Below are 14,613 nucleotides of genomic sequence, written 5' to 3' on the forward strand. Positions count from 1 at the left end.
AACATCCCAAATTGATATCTTTTCACCTGTTGCCCCAGAGCAAGCACAGTAAGGGCTCTGTCACTACTGGTAGAACTGGGCGGAATTGCATTGGGTTGGCTCGCAATAGGATAATTACATGTCCTAGAGTTCCTGGGACAGCCCTGGCTTATGTCTGTTGTCCTAGCACAATTATTCACAGCATCCCCTTTCACTCTCACAATTGTCCCAGGGTGGATAATGCATTATGTGCTCAGAAGCTCTAGGGTCCATTGGCCATAGCAGCAGGGCAGTCCCAGGGAACGTTAAGGGTGGTATCCGGATGAATTTCAGCCCCTCTCCACCTAGACTCTGCCTAGGGGGCAATGAGGCAGCCAGAACAACAGATGAGTAATCAGCCAGGCAGAGGAAAGATTCTCCTCACTATTTGCCACCAGGTCCCCAGTACAGCCACAGGGGATACTTATGGCTTTGTCTTTCAATCATTCCCACACCTTCTGGGAAAGCTCCCTGAGTGTGCTTAGGAAACCCCACTCCCCTCACTATTAAGCCAGGGGGCCTCAGGGACAAACGGGGGACCCAGGCTGGTCAATCACAGCATTTCAAATCCTTGGTCACAGGGGTGGGTTCAGGGAGAGACATGTGACCTAAGCCTGGCCATTTAGAGTTCAACCCTGGATTGCCCATGTCAGAAAACCTGTCTCTGCTACAGGATACCTGACAACCTTGAAAATCAATTCCAGGATATTTCGGAAACTGGTTGAACTGCTGAGAAGTTAAGGGAAAGCCTGGTGTCCTTGGCAACTATCTTTCCACTATGAGAGGAAAGCCTACCTAAGAATGGAACTGACACAGAGGAAAGGCAGAACAGATAGAGCACTGAAGAGAAAAAGCTAAATCCTAAGGACAGTGTTTATTATTATTATTTTTGGCCACTGCTACGTGGCTTGCAGGCAAGTTCCCCGACCAGGGATTGAACCCACACCCTCGGCAGTGAAAGCGTGGAATCCTAACCACTGGGACCACCAGGGAATTCCCCTAGGGACACTGTTTAAATACCTGTATCCAATGAGGCCCAAAGCTAGTATTTCCCTAAATTTTTAAGTTAGGGGTGTTAAACTACTAATTTCCTTTTTTTAAATTGAGTTGAAGTTGGATTTCTATCCCTTGAAAAATAACGAGAACATATTTGCATAACTGAAGGCAGATCTCGTGTCCCCCAGGGACAGTCCTCCTCATATGCCATGGGTCCAGATCTCTACTCCTTTGGGGGTCTCCCAGAATACATTCCCACCCTACAATTATAAGCATTACCGTAACAGCCAGAAGGTATTAAGCATTTACTATAGCCAGGCAACGTGCTAAGCTCTTTACAGGCGTCATCTCATTGAATCCTCACAACAACTCTCTGGGATGGGTAGTATTATTATCTCCATTTTACAGATGAGAAAACTGAGGCTTTGAAGAGTAAATAACTTCTTAGGGTGATGTAGATATCAAGTGATAGGTCTGCACTCATATCTTGATCTAATTGAATTCATCTCTATTCACTACTACATAACACTGCTTTTATGGCCTGGGACACTGGGTCTTCCATTACATATAGGAACTTGGGTAATAACTCTATACCATATTGCATTTGTACGGATGGCTATACAACACCAATACAATATCTGTGAGAAAACGCATTTCTGTTGTGTTAAGCCACCGAATTTGCAGTAGTTTGCTTCAGCAGCCACAGGAAACTAATGCAACTGCTGAGTCGTTTTGGATCTTAATTCCCTAAACCAATGAATAAATTATATCTCCCAACCTTAAGCTCCCAGCAATGTAAAAGATATCATGCCTTGATCTGGATCATGCCCTCTACATATATACTCATGTAACTGCTAAAATGTAGATCAGACACAGGACCATCTATTATATTGTCGGAATGGGACTCTGGTTTCAAAATAGGAATTACCAGACAAAAGGGGCTTCTTGGTTTAGTAAAGAAGTTTGGGAAATACTGGATTGAAAACATTTGTAAAAGCTTCTCTACTACAGGACTTCTCAGAGCCTTTAATATGCTGATGGACATTGTGAATCTCCAAGGAGGGATGTGATCTTCAGTGTTCACCAAGCTTATTTGATTACAATCATCCCGCCCCTGGGAAAGCACCTATAAGGACAAGTGTTACAAAGACCACAGTTAGGAGAAAAATATATCTGGCCCAACCAACTCACTGTACTGGTAACATAAGTTCAGAGCAGTTGCTCTGCCACAATCCCACTGCTGGTGGGGGCACATTCAGGTTATAACCCAGGCCTCCTAACATTTTGTCTGGTGTTCCTTCTACTGAACATGTTGAACATGTAAAAAAGGAAGCACTGAATGTCATCTTTAAACTGAAGGGAGGAGGTTCTCTAAAGACAACTTCATTGAAAGGAAACATTTTCTGCAGGGAGTTAACAGCTTATAGAATGCAGCAATGAGATATGAGGAAAGGTGGATTTTTCCTAGCTTTTGTTATTGGCATTGACCCTGAAGGTCCTTAGTCCTCCCCCAGAAGCTTAAGGGGCTTAGATCAAGGGCAGATTTTGAAATTGAATGTATTCAGATTAAGCAAAACCTTCAGTGAGAGGATTTACTCCCCACAAGCTGTTGCCAAGTTGGGGCTGTCCGGGCCAGGCCCATTTTCCTGAGCTGCAATCGACTGGTTCCCTGGTTGCTGGCAGCGTCCAGGCAGCCAGTTTCCTGGGACATTAAACATTCAGAGCTTCATCAGCCTCCTGGATCCTTCTCTATTTCTCCAGTATTTTTAGACAGGTTTTGGGTAGGCTGCAAATTTTCTAACAATTATCCAAGGAGATGATCCTGGGGAAAGTAGCCAGAGATTCAGAGTCTAGAAAAATGCTCCTGTCTTATCAGTTAGCATCTGACAAATCACAATGAGATTGTCCCTGGCAAGGAAGATATTTTGCCATGATAATCATCTAGAAGACAAAAGGCAGCTGGGAGCCCAGGATTTTAAGTAGTTGTTTATTTGGGGACTTTTCTTTTAATGCCATATTCCCCTGGTTTGCTGGATGCTCCTTTTATTCCTCAAGTCTGAAACATTACCACCCATTTTGAGAGTCCTGAATGTGGCAGACATAATTGTTGCCGAGTGGATTTTCTACTTCCGGGGATGTAACATTATCCACCTTCTATTTCAAACGTGCTCTGCCTTTAAGGCCGAACTTCTCTAAGCATTTAGAAGGCCCCAAGTTTTTCTCTTTTGTGTCTATAATTTTAAAATAGCTTCTACTGCTTTTTTTCCTTATAAAAAGAATACACATTTGTTTTAGAAATGTTGGAAGTATGAAAAAAGCATAAGAAAAGAAAAGAAAAATCTTCTGTGTTCTCACCACTGAGAATATAAAGGTTATTAACATTTTGGGCTCTAAGTCCTTTTAGAGTCATTTTAAAATACCTTAACAGGATGCTGGTGAGCGTAAAGTTTGAGGTTAGTCCCTCTAATCCCCACAGGATGGAGGGCAGCCTCTGTGGTTCAGCCCTGCGTCAAGCACAGAGAACCAATCACCTATCACTTACTGAGCTACCATTTCAAGAAAATCATAGTTTGTCAGACTGGATGGGGTCTGAGAACCCCACTGAATAGGTAAGAAAACTGAGCACGAGAGAGTAACTAACTTCCCCATAATGCCTGGCATCTCAGAGGTAGAGCAGGGACCAAGAAAATCTTCTGATTCTCATTTTAGTGTTTTCTTTCCTCACTATACCAGCTGTGTCACTAGAGAAAGAATTATAAAATTCAATCTGAGTAAGAACATTTAGCTATGCCAAAACTCAAAGCATGAGGAATTTTTATGTACTAATGATTTGGCATTGTGGAGAGAGAAATAACCTCCACATAAATAGTAATTTCCAAAGTACTAAAGGTCAGCTTTTTAAGCACAAAGACTTGCATCTTAATATCAATATTAGCCAATTCCAGTGGAAATTATTCTACATATGCCTTTTTAAAGGCAGGTGCATTCACATTCATGACAGCAATATATGGGAAAATGAATGCCTGCACGTGGGCAAGATTGAAACATGACTCTGGGGCTATACATAAAGATGACAGTTACTGAGTTCCTTTTTCTATAAAGTTAAGTGCCTCATAAACACTGGCTATAGGCCTCAGATTAAAAAAAAAAAAAGACAGGCGCATTTAACAACACAATCTTTTCTTGATGACTCAAAGTCATGATTATGAGCATCAGTTTTTATTCTATGCCATGACACAGTGAGACCTTCTGGGATTGGTAAACTGTAAAACCCTGAATGGCTCCAGACCGCTAAGCTTTCATAGTGCTATGTTTGCTTTATATGGATTTTCTGTCTCCCCTTCACAATCAAGCTGTCAGCCATTATTTCTTGCTGCTTCCAGTATGTCCGAGATCCTCTCCTCATTTGTTCCCCATCTGCTATGCTGCTTCTAATCTTTTATGGCTGGAGAAGCGGATATCCATGTGTGTTAGAAGTATTTGTAACATACGAGTAATTAGGCTCTGAGTGAGTATGGAGGGGGCTCTCTTAGTCATAAAGTTAGTGAGCAGACTTAGGGACACATACTTTTATTGCTCAGAAGCCTTCTTAAGTTTGTTTTCTCGTAAGACTGGCAAATAAATAACACCCAGATAAATGATACAGTACAGTACTTAAAAAATAAATATAAACAGGATGAAGAATTCAGAAATCTTTTGCTGATTTTACGCACATCATTCTTTCCTTGGGAAGAGATCCAAATCTCCTAGCAACATAGTGCGTCCTGAGTTCTTATTTCTGTCATTTCTTTTAAATTTCTAAAATTTACTTTGCAACATAAATTTGGTCTTTTCTAATGCTAATGGAAACACAGCCAGCCGTGGCATCTCTCATGGGGGCCTGGCAAGTACAGAGGACAGACTTCACTATGGGGGCTGTTTCCCAACCCCTCCCCGCCACTGCCTGACTCCCCTCCACCCCCAGCTGCTATCTTCCTCTCAAGTACAAAAGTTGCCAACGTTTTCACTTCTTCACTTGTTACTTGCGTATTTTTGAAAAGATTAAAACGGTTTTCCCTTAATTCAAACTTTAAAATTCCTTTAAATGATCAATAAGACTGATTTTCCTACTGTCTCCCAGTGTTTTCTCCCAGATTTAAAATTTCTAAAAATTTTATTGCCAAGAATAAACAAATAACTGAGATGGACTAGTAGGAAACTAATGCCCCAGCTCACATGATGCTGAAATCATTTTGAAAGCTACCATTAGAAATGGTGCTGCGGGAATGGCACAGGCTGTATAAGCCAAGCTGTTTGCAAAATTATGCCAAGAGGAGGAATGACTCAATGCAAGCACCTGCTGCGGAGTGATTATCAAATTATCCACAGAGTAACTATGATCCTGCAAGTTGACTTTCCTTCCCCTCCGGCCCCCCCATTCCATGGTCGTTTGTATTTACCAGTAAACACCCACAAACCCACTGCACTCTGCTAAACCAAAAGGCCAAATGAAACGACTCACACTGGAATTAATGAGGGGCTGTAATAAGAACAGCCCAGCCACATCTGAAGGAGACGTTAACCATTTGCAAAGGCCTTCCACACACCGGATCTCACAGCTTGGAATAACTGCCCACTAAGGTGGTTTCCAGGGAAAGGTGCCACCGACGGGTTTTCCCAAAGAAAGTGCAAAACTTTAAAATAAAAACCGAAGTTAAGATATACCCTAACCATCCCTTCTACTTCATCCTGCCCCCCCTCCACCACCACTTTTCTTTCCAGCTGTCAGTTTTTAAAGTGTATGTTTTAATTTTCCATGGTTGACCACAACCAAAGTTTTTTGAAAGGAGCATGGGATTCTATTCTTCTCTAAAATCTATATGCAGCCATGGATTACCACAGCTGGCCCTGGTAACATGTGCAAAGTCTAACTTACTATCTGAGGCTATTTCTAAGGCTATTGTGAGTGACATTAGGCCTGTTTCTGGCAAGAAATCCTCTAGTTGTAATGTATACCATCTTAAATGGTCTTTTTGTGATCGGGGTCTCTCTCTTACACAAATGCAGGGCGTATTTTCCCCGATGGGTGTCCCAAGGAGAGCTTGGGAAGAAATCATCATTATCAAGGCAGTTCACACAGACACACAGACTTGCTTGTTACCGTATTTAAAGAAGTGGCCACAAAGAAATAGTCATTGCATTTACAATGGGAGAAACCTAGTATGCATTTCCAAGGAATCACATTTTGGGGAGAATTACAGAATAATTACACATATGCTTAGATCACTAGCATTCAATGAAGCGGACAGTATTTTGAGGATTTAAGATGTTGGCGTTTTGGTCGTCTCTAAGAAACCGGGATAATTCAGACATTCAAATGCAAAACCACACCATTTGGAGAGTGTAATGCGGTCTGTTCTGGTCACTGTTACAAATTCGGAAAGGATTCCCTGGCTGCAGACATTAGAGGCACTTAATACTTAAATCTGTTTCCAAATGTAAAGCATAGAACAAAAGTGCTGGGCATTAATGAAACGTATCCTAACACTGGTGTGCTGACACATTTCATTAAAGTGTCACTTTGGGAGAGTAAAAAATAATGACAACAGCTTTGCTGTGTGCAACTTGATAAGGTCCTCAGAAGAAATATCATTAACTAATAACACATTAAACATCCATTTTAACACTATCAGGGTTTTCAGATCAGGCTGGAATTAATTTCATGCCTAGGATGTTGTCTATAACCAATTACTATAAATGAATCTCTTTTGTAGGTCTAAATACTGATTGTTTATTCCTGTTAGTTGTATTCAAACTGCCAGGAAATGAAGTATTCTTGGAAGTTACTGCAATGATCTTAAGAGAAAGATCTTAAAACATCAAATATCTTGTTTACTTGTAAATTAGTTATTTCCTGAAGGGATGTATTGTAAGCACTTTTGAAAATACACACCTTTATCATTTTTGTTGGGTCACTGGCAAAATACTTTTCTACTGCACTGTAAAAGTTAAAGTGGTCTTCTAAGCTCAAAAGGGTTTTTCCTTTTTTAATTAAAACAAATTGGATAAAAATAAGAATTCAACAAATGTAGACCAAAACCTCAGCAGTTAATGAATTTGAAAAGATTTCCAATCTAATGTTCCAATTTAAAGCTAAGTAGTTTTCTATTTAGGAAAATTTTCCATGTGTAAATACATGCAATTTGTATTTCCAGTAAATTTTCAAAACGTCTTCTTTGAAGATCTTGTGTTCAAAATATCAGAATAGCGAGAACTCTGCAACTCTGGTAGCCACCTGGAACTCTTACCAGGCAGATTTAGATAGGCTGTTTTCCAACATTTATAGATTTGTTTGATTTTATGCATAAGAGTCATTCTATAAAACGTAGGGAGGCAAGAAATTCTCCCAAGCTGGGCCTATGCAGCCAAGAATCGAGTTACAAAGTAACACAAAACAAAAGAGATGAAATAGAGAAATTAGTCTAGAGCAAAACAAGAGAAGTGTGCGAGAAACTTGGAGCTGGCAATCTCGTAATGTGAAAGGTTAATCACAAGATTTAAAATCTAATCTTGCTCTCAAAGGCAGCTCATGTAATTGCATACATTGTAAAGGGACATGAGAACAGTGGGAACAGAAATAAAAAACTTAAACAAGTGAGCTTGATATAAACTGTAAATTTAATATGGAGAAAAGTAAAAACTTAGCAAAAACAGGCACAGACCTCAGGAAGGGGTCAGCTGGGGAACTAAGACAATAGAAATGGCTACAAATAACTACTTCTAAAGAAAAGACAACCTTTAATTTTGGATAGGTAAGTATTCTAATGGGATACTCCCTAAAGACCCTTTAGATTAAATTCCATTCATCTATGTTGCCTAGCAAATATTTATACGGGGTCTATCATGTGCTAATATTGTGGGAATACAAAGATAAATCAGACACAAGAAGAAGAGAGTCATAGCTCCCTAGAGTACCAAGCAGAAAGTATTAAGTGAGAGTTGAGAGGTGGAAGAAATTACTCCAAAAAAGGGCTGGCATTTAAATTCTGCCAGGAGGAACGGGCAGGACTCGGCCCTATGCAGGTGGGGGTGGGAGGGCACAAGCAGAGACAGGAAAGCCTGGAGTATGTGCAGAAGTCAGAGACAACTTCAGGTTGACTGGCAGTGCAGTCGACCGACACAGGAGCAGCGTGGGCATCATGGGATCTGGAGCAATCTGACTGATTTCTATGGAAAGTGGGAAAACATTGGAGCTTCTGGATTCCAAGAACGGTCTGATGTAAGGGTATTGGAGAAGGTTAATCTGTGTGGGGCAGCCTAGGAGAGGAAGAAGGAAACATAATCTCAGCAGAATATATTTCAGGACAGCAAAAATGTAGAGATTTGTGTTCTTGGGCCAGAGTACTGAATGCATATTTATGAGTTATGTGTCTCTAAATTTCAAGACTGTCAATTCTTGCTAATTTGGAAAAGCAATGAGAGGTGTCACTGAGGAACATGTAATTTTTCAAGGAACCGTGGAAGACCCAGTGGGTGTTAGACCAACTTCCCCAGTTTTTCCAGAGAGATCTCTGGTGTGTGTTGAATGCCAGGGACTGAATGGATAAAAAAAAAAAAAAAAACACGCCAAGGGTGTATGTAGTTGCCTATCACAGCAGGAATATGGATACACCTCAGGCCCAAGCATGACATACAACTACCTCATGAGCAGCCCCTGTGTCCAGGAATGGGCTAACCAGGATAAAAATTGTTTCTGCATCGACATCAGGAAGGGGAAGCAGACACACACATTTAGAGGCCCTTGGCAATAAGTGCATCGTGTTAGGGCTTGGGCCATCATTTACTGAAGAGGATAATGTACCGGTGAGTAGAACATTTTGCAGGTTTGTTTTCATAGGGACATTTCTTTACCTGTCATATTTGTATAGCATTTTATATTTTTCAAGATCCTTTTAAATAGATTATTTTATTTCCCCCAATAACCCCATTATTCTCATTTTACAGAAAGAGTTACAAAGCCCCATCAGGCTGTGCGGCTGTGCTTCAGATCTCACAGCCTCTTGGTAGAGGGGTAAGCACCCAGAACCCAGCTCTCTGGATTTCTCCTCCACTTCTTCACCTGGCCTCTTCCTACTTATCATCAGCAAATATTTATCAAGCATCTCTTCTGTAGAAGGCATACTTCTAAGTGTGAGGAAAGCCTCAAGATTTCCTGTAAGTGTTAACACAAAAATCCTAGAAGGGTTTTTGGTGCTGAATAAAAACCTAGCTCATCTTCCCTGCATAGCGCCCTCTGGTGGCAGTAAGATATAAGTTATGAGGTGGGAAGTCCTGAGTTTTTAGGATTCAAGATGACTTGAGTTTTTTTTTAAAAAATATATTTATTTATTTTTGGCTGCGTTTGGTCTTCGTTGCTGCGCGCGGGTTTTCTCTGGTTGTGGCGAGCGGGGGCTACTCTTCGTTGCGGTGCGTGGGCTTCTCATTGCGGTGGCTTCTCTGGCTGCGGAGCACAGGCTCTAGGCCTGCGGGCTTCAGTAGTCGTGGCTCGCGGGCTCTAGAGCGCAGGCTCAGTAGTTGTGGCACATGGGCTTAGTTGCTCTGCGGCATGTGGAATCTTCCCAGACCAGGGATTGAACCCATGTCCCCTGCCTTGGCAGGCAGATTCTTAACCACTGCGCCACCAGGAAAGTCCCTCAAAAGTCTTTACAGAATAAATCTGATCTTCCAGAAAATTAACTGCCCAACAAAAGTCAGCATGCTTTAATGGGAGATCAGAAAATCCAGACTCTCAAAGATTTAGAACCTACAATGTCCGGAATATAACTTAAAAATTACTAGCCTATGAAAAGTCAGGAAAATATGACCTGTGGAAAAATAAATCATTAGAATAGACCAAAAATAAGAGAAATAAAGTTTTAAAAAAAGACTTGAAAAACTTATTATAAATATGTTCACAGATTTATAAAAACAAATACAATGAGGAGACAGATGGAAACTATAAAAATGAAATAAAGGGAACCTCTAGATCTTAAAAATACAATTTCTAAAATGAAAAATTCACTGGATGGACTTAACAGAAGATTAGATATTGCAGAAGAAAATACTAGTGAATTTAGCATGGCATCATAAGTTATCTAAACTAAAGCAACAGAGAAAATAGGCTTAGAAATATAACAGTGCCTCAATGAACTGTGGAAAAACATCAAGTGGTAATTGGGTTCCCAGAAAGGAAAGGAGTGTTTGGAGAGGATAAAATCTGATGAATTATGGCTGGAAATTTTCCAGATTTAATGAAAAACGTCAATCTACAGATCCATAAATCACAATGAATTCCAAGAAGAATAAACATAAAAACACACATCAAGGCACATCTTAATTAAATTGCTGAAAATCAATCATAAAGGGACTATCTTAAAAGCAGTCGGAAAGGAAAGAAAAGACAACACATATAGTAGAATGAAGATAAGGATTATCACTGATTTCTCAAGCCAAACAATAATGGAATGGCATTTTTTCAATGCTGAAAGAAAAAATGACTTTGTATTATTAATATCACATATAAAGGCATCAAAAAATATGAAATACCTAGTGATAAGTTTAATAAAATATGGTTAGGAACAGTATAGTAAAAACAAACAAAAAAATAGTACTGGTAGAAATTAAAGAAGACCCAAATGTTCATGGATTGGAAGATTCAATATTACTAAAATGTCTATTTTCCATAAATTGATCTATATAATTCAAAGCAATCTAAATGAAAACCCTTAAGATGAAGCTGTGATTTCTAATTCTTCACTTTCACTGATGGATTCTTCATGATCTGTAACGTTTGCCCAAAGAGAGGCTGGTGTACTTTCCGCTTGGAGGCATCCTGTGCCTTTCTCAGTTTGTCAGGCTGGTTTTGTGATATTGCAGTCACCATGGGAAATACCTCAGGGTGAAGAGTTTGCTGGTTTGGAACCTTGTGCCTTAAAAGTACAGGGAGAGGATCATCAAAGAGATCACTGTCTTCCTCCTGAGTCTAGATGGATTGTTCTAGCTCTCTTCAATTTTCCAAGTGGTTTATACTTTGGCTCCATACTTTGGGGACGACCAGCATGAAGGCTTGAAGATTTCTTTAACTTTATCCATAGTTGTGCCTTCTGGAATTGCATTTGAGCTGCATGTGAGCAGCTCTTTGCAGGAAACCGCCCTCAGCAGGAAGCCCCTTTGCCGGTCACTTTAGCAAAGCTACACTGTAACTAACGTTTTTCTTCTTCTTTTTTTTTTTTTTATAGTGCACCTTGTCTCTGCCACACTATACAACTAAAAACATTGTAAACCATGCATGGGGCAGCATCTGAGGACTCTGAAAAGGAAATCATAGCAGGCTGATTGGAAAAAGAAGAAGAGGAAGAAGAAGGAGAAAGAAAGGAAGAAAGGAAGGAAGGAAGGAAGGAAGGAAGGAAGGAAGAGAGAAAGAAAGAAAGAAAGGGAGGGAGGGAGAAGGAAGGGCAGGCAAGAGAGAGAAAGAAAGAGAGAGAGAGGGAGGGAGAAAGAAGGAAGGGTGGGTGAGAGAGAGAAGGAGGGAGGGAGGGAGAGAGAGAGAAAGAGAAAGAAAGAATGAAAGAAAGAAAAAAATAAAGAAAGAAAGGAAAGGAAAGAAAAAGAATAAAACTCAAAGCAAGACCAATTCAGCAGTGAATTATTGGGATTTTTTTTTCCACCAGTATCTCCAGCCTGGACCCAGAGGCATGCAAAAATCCAGAATTAGGCACTGGTGCAGACAGTAGGAGCTCCAAGAGATCTCTCATTTTAATCTAAGAAATGAGAAAGGGTGCACCTAGGGGTCCAAGAAGAGAAAATTGTAACTAACTTTTTTTTTTTTTTTTTTTTTGTGGTATGTGGGCCTCTCACTGTTGTGGCCTCTCCCATGGCAGAGCACAGGCTCCGGACGCGCAGGCTCAGCGGCCATGGCTCACGGGCCCAGCCGCTCCGCGGCATGTGGGATCTTCCCGGACCGGGGCACGAACCCGTGTCCCCTGCATCGGCAGGCGGACTCTCACCCACTGCGCCACCAGGGAAGCCCTGTAACTAACTTTTAAACCAGGCACCCCCAAGATCTGCTCATCTCCGGCCCAAATACACCTTTCAAATCTTTTGATCACACAATACCTTGCCTAACCTGTTGGTTCTTTCCTTAGATCAAAAAAGTTGAGATGAAGAATAAGTAATTAACTGAAGACCAGGTCTTTTTCCTAGTAGCTTCCCCTTCAGTAATCTCACAAACCATGTGAACAAGATAGCATCTAAAGAAAGATCACAAGGTGTCGACAAGCCTGCACACAGTGGGAGATGGCTACGAGTTTGATCCCCCATCTCAACGATTAACTGAGATTACTTCCCCTTTAAAAATTTTCATGGCTGAGCAAAATCTTTGGAGTTGGTTTTTTGGGGGGACATGAGTTCACCTTTTCCCCAGATTGCTGGCATTCTGATTAAAAGCAATTTTCCTTTCTACCAACAACTGCCTCTCGGGTACTGACTTTCGAGTGGTGAGCAACCGGACCTGAGTTCGGTAACATTCACAGGACAGATGTGGTTCAACATATCTTTAATCTCACTGTAGGAGGAGTTAAAAAAAAAAAAAAAGTGAGCTCTGTACAAACTCTCTCCAATCCTCACAATGACATTGTTTTTTCTGGTTCTTTCTCCAGACCACATAGTGGATGGCTTCATGCCGACTGTGTGAAGTGGAATTCTATTTTTGGAACTAATTCTGCAGGGTAACTTATTCCACTGAAAATATTCTTCTGCTTTTGGATGCTGACATGTGTGGATCTGAGTGCTACCGTCTGTTATGAGATGATGAGGAATGTCAGGTATGTTTCTAAATGTCTCGTTTATCCACAAGAACCTGGACTCCTAACTCCTCACTAAGGCTGATTAATACTCCTACCCGTAAGCTGCTTTGAGTTCAGCCACACATCATGGTACAGACTCTGAACGATCCAGCTTCAAACCAGCTCGGATATTCCACTCAGACACTCCACCCAACTAGGAATTTAATAATCTTCTGGACTGCAGAAAGTAGTATATAAGTACACACTCGAAGATGTCTTGCAGTCTGCCCCCAGAATGCAAGCTTCTAGCAGCTTCTCCTGTTGCGAGTCTGAAGTCTCCCATGTACAAGACAGTTCTGTTATTGCCCTGAAATAAAAACGTAATTGATCCTGGGCAATGACCAGCTGGTAAGAGAGTCACAACAATCTCTCCCTTCTCTCTTGATCCTTCATTGACTAAAGATATCTGGGTAGGAGTTTCAATTTCAGTTGATATAATGCGTTTCTCCCAAAATCTTTAGTTAACAACAACTAGTGGACAACTCTTTAGTAACAGTGAACAGTATAAGTAAACCTTCAAGCTGGTGGAAATCCTGGTCCTGCCATCTACTGGCTGTGTGACCTTGGGAAACTAATTTAACCTCTCTGATTCTTCGGGTTTCCTCATCCGTACTCCAACCTTCTTTTCAAAGTAGGGCCTCTTAATCCTTTCATGTGATCCTTATGGCAGCGGGACAGGAAGAAGGTGTGGGCCCTCAGGTTCTCCCTGTCCAAGAAGTCAATGGAGATTGTTGGATACTCGGCCATTTGCCCCTTGAAGGAGCTCACACCACCAGCCAACCACAGTGAACTGGCCACCCAGCGGGGTGTGGAAGCCCAAGCCACCGCTGACTGCACCACCACATCTGGGAACCTGCCCAAAGATTTCTTAAACATGATAGAAAAGCACTAGCAATAAGAGAAAAGTATTGACTAATTGAATTTTATCAAAATTAAAAACTTTGATTTTCAAGAAACACTGTTAAGAGAAAGGTCAAAAATACTCACAATACATACACCTCACAAAAGACTTATTTCCAGAATAAATACAAAGAACACTTGCAACTCAGTAAGAAGACAGCAACCCATTTTTAAAATTGCCGGGCTTCCCTGGTGGTGCAGTGGTTAAGAATCCACCTGCCAATGCAGGGGACACAGGTTCGAGCCCTGGTCCAGGAAGATCCCACATGCCGCAGAGCAACTAAGCCCGTGTGCCACAACTACTGAGCCTGCACTCTAGAGCCCGCGAGCCACGACTACTCAAGCCCGCAGGCTAGAGCCCGTGCTCCACAGCCAGAGAAGCCACTGCAATGAGAACTCTGCGCACCGCAACAAAGAGTAGCCCCCGCTCGCCACAACTAGAGAAAGCTTACACACAGCAATGAAGACCCAACACAACCAAAAATAAAAATAAATTTAAAATTGCCAAAATATTTGACTGTCATTTCACAAAAGGATATATTCTTGAGAGAATACCTGTGAGGGAATTTGAGGTGATAAAAATGTTCTATGCCTTGACTAGCAGGGTGTTACACATATATGTCAAAACACCATAAACTGCACATTTTAAATAGGTGTATTTTACCTAAATTATAACTCAAAGTTTTTTTTAATAAAAGGGAAAGGGAAGGAAAAGAGGGTTGAAGTTATAGAACATTATGCATGGGTAGATATCTATTTCTGAATTTAAATATATGATATCAAGTGAAAAATTAAAGTTATTGAATACTACCATTGAGCCCACGTATTTTTCTAAAAC

General features: G+C 41.0%; 1 pseudogene; it reads right to left on the reverse strand.

The window, feature by feature from the left end:
• Positions 1-10,757: 10,757 nt before the first annotated feature.
• LOC115857418 (protein artemis-like) lies at positions 10,758-13,751 on the reverse strand (annotated as a pseudogene).
• Between the last annotated feature and the right edge of the window lie 862 nt (positions 13,752-14,613).

The sequence above is a fragment of the Globicephala melas genome, chromosome 8 (assembly GCF_963455315.2).
Source record: "Globicephala melas chromosome 8, mGloMel1.2, whole genome shotgun sequence".
NCBI lineage: Eukaryota > Metazoa > Chordata > Mammalia > Artiodactyla > Delphinidae > Globicephala > Globicephala melas.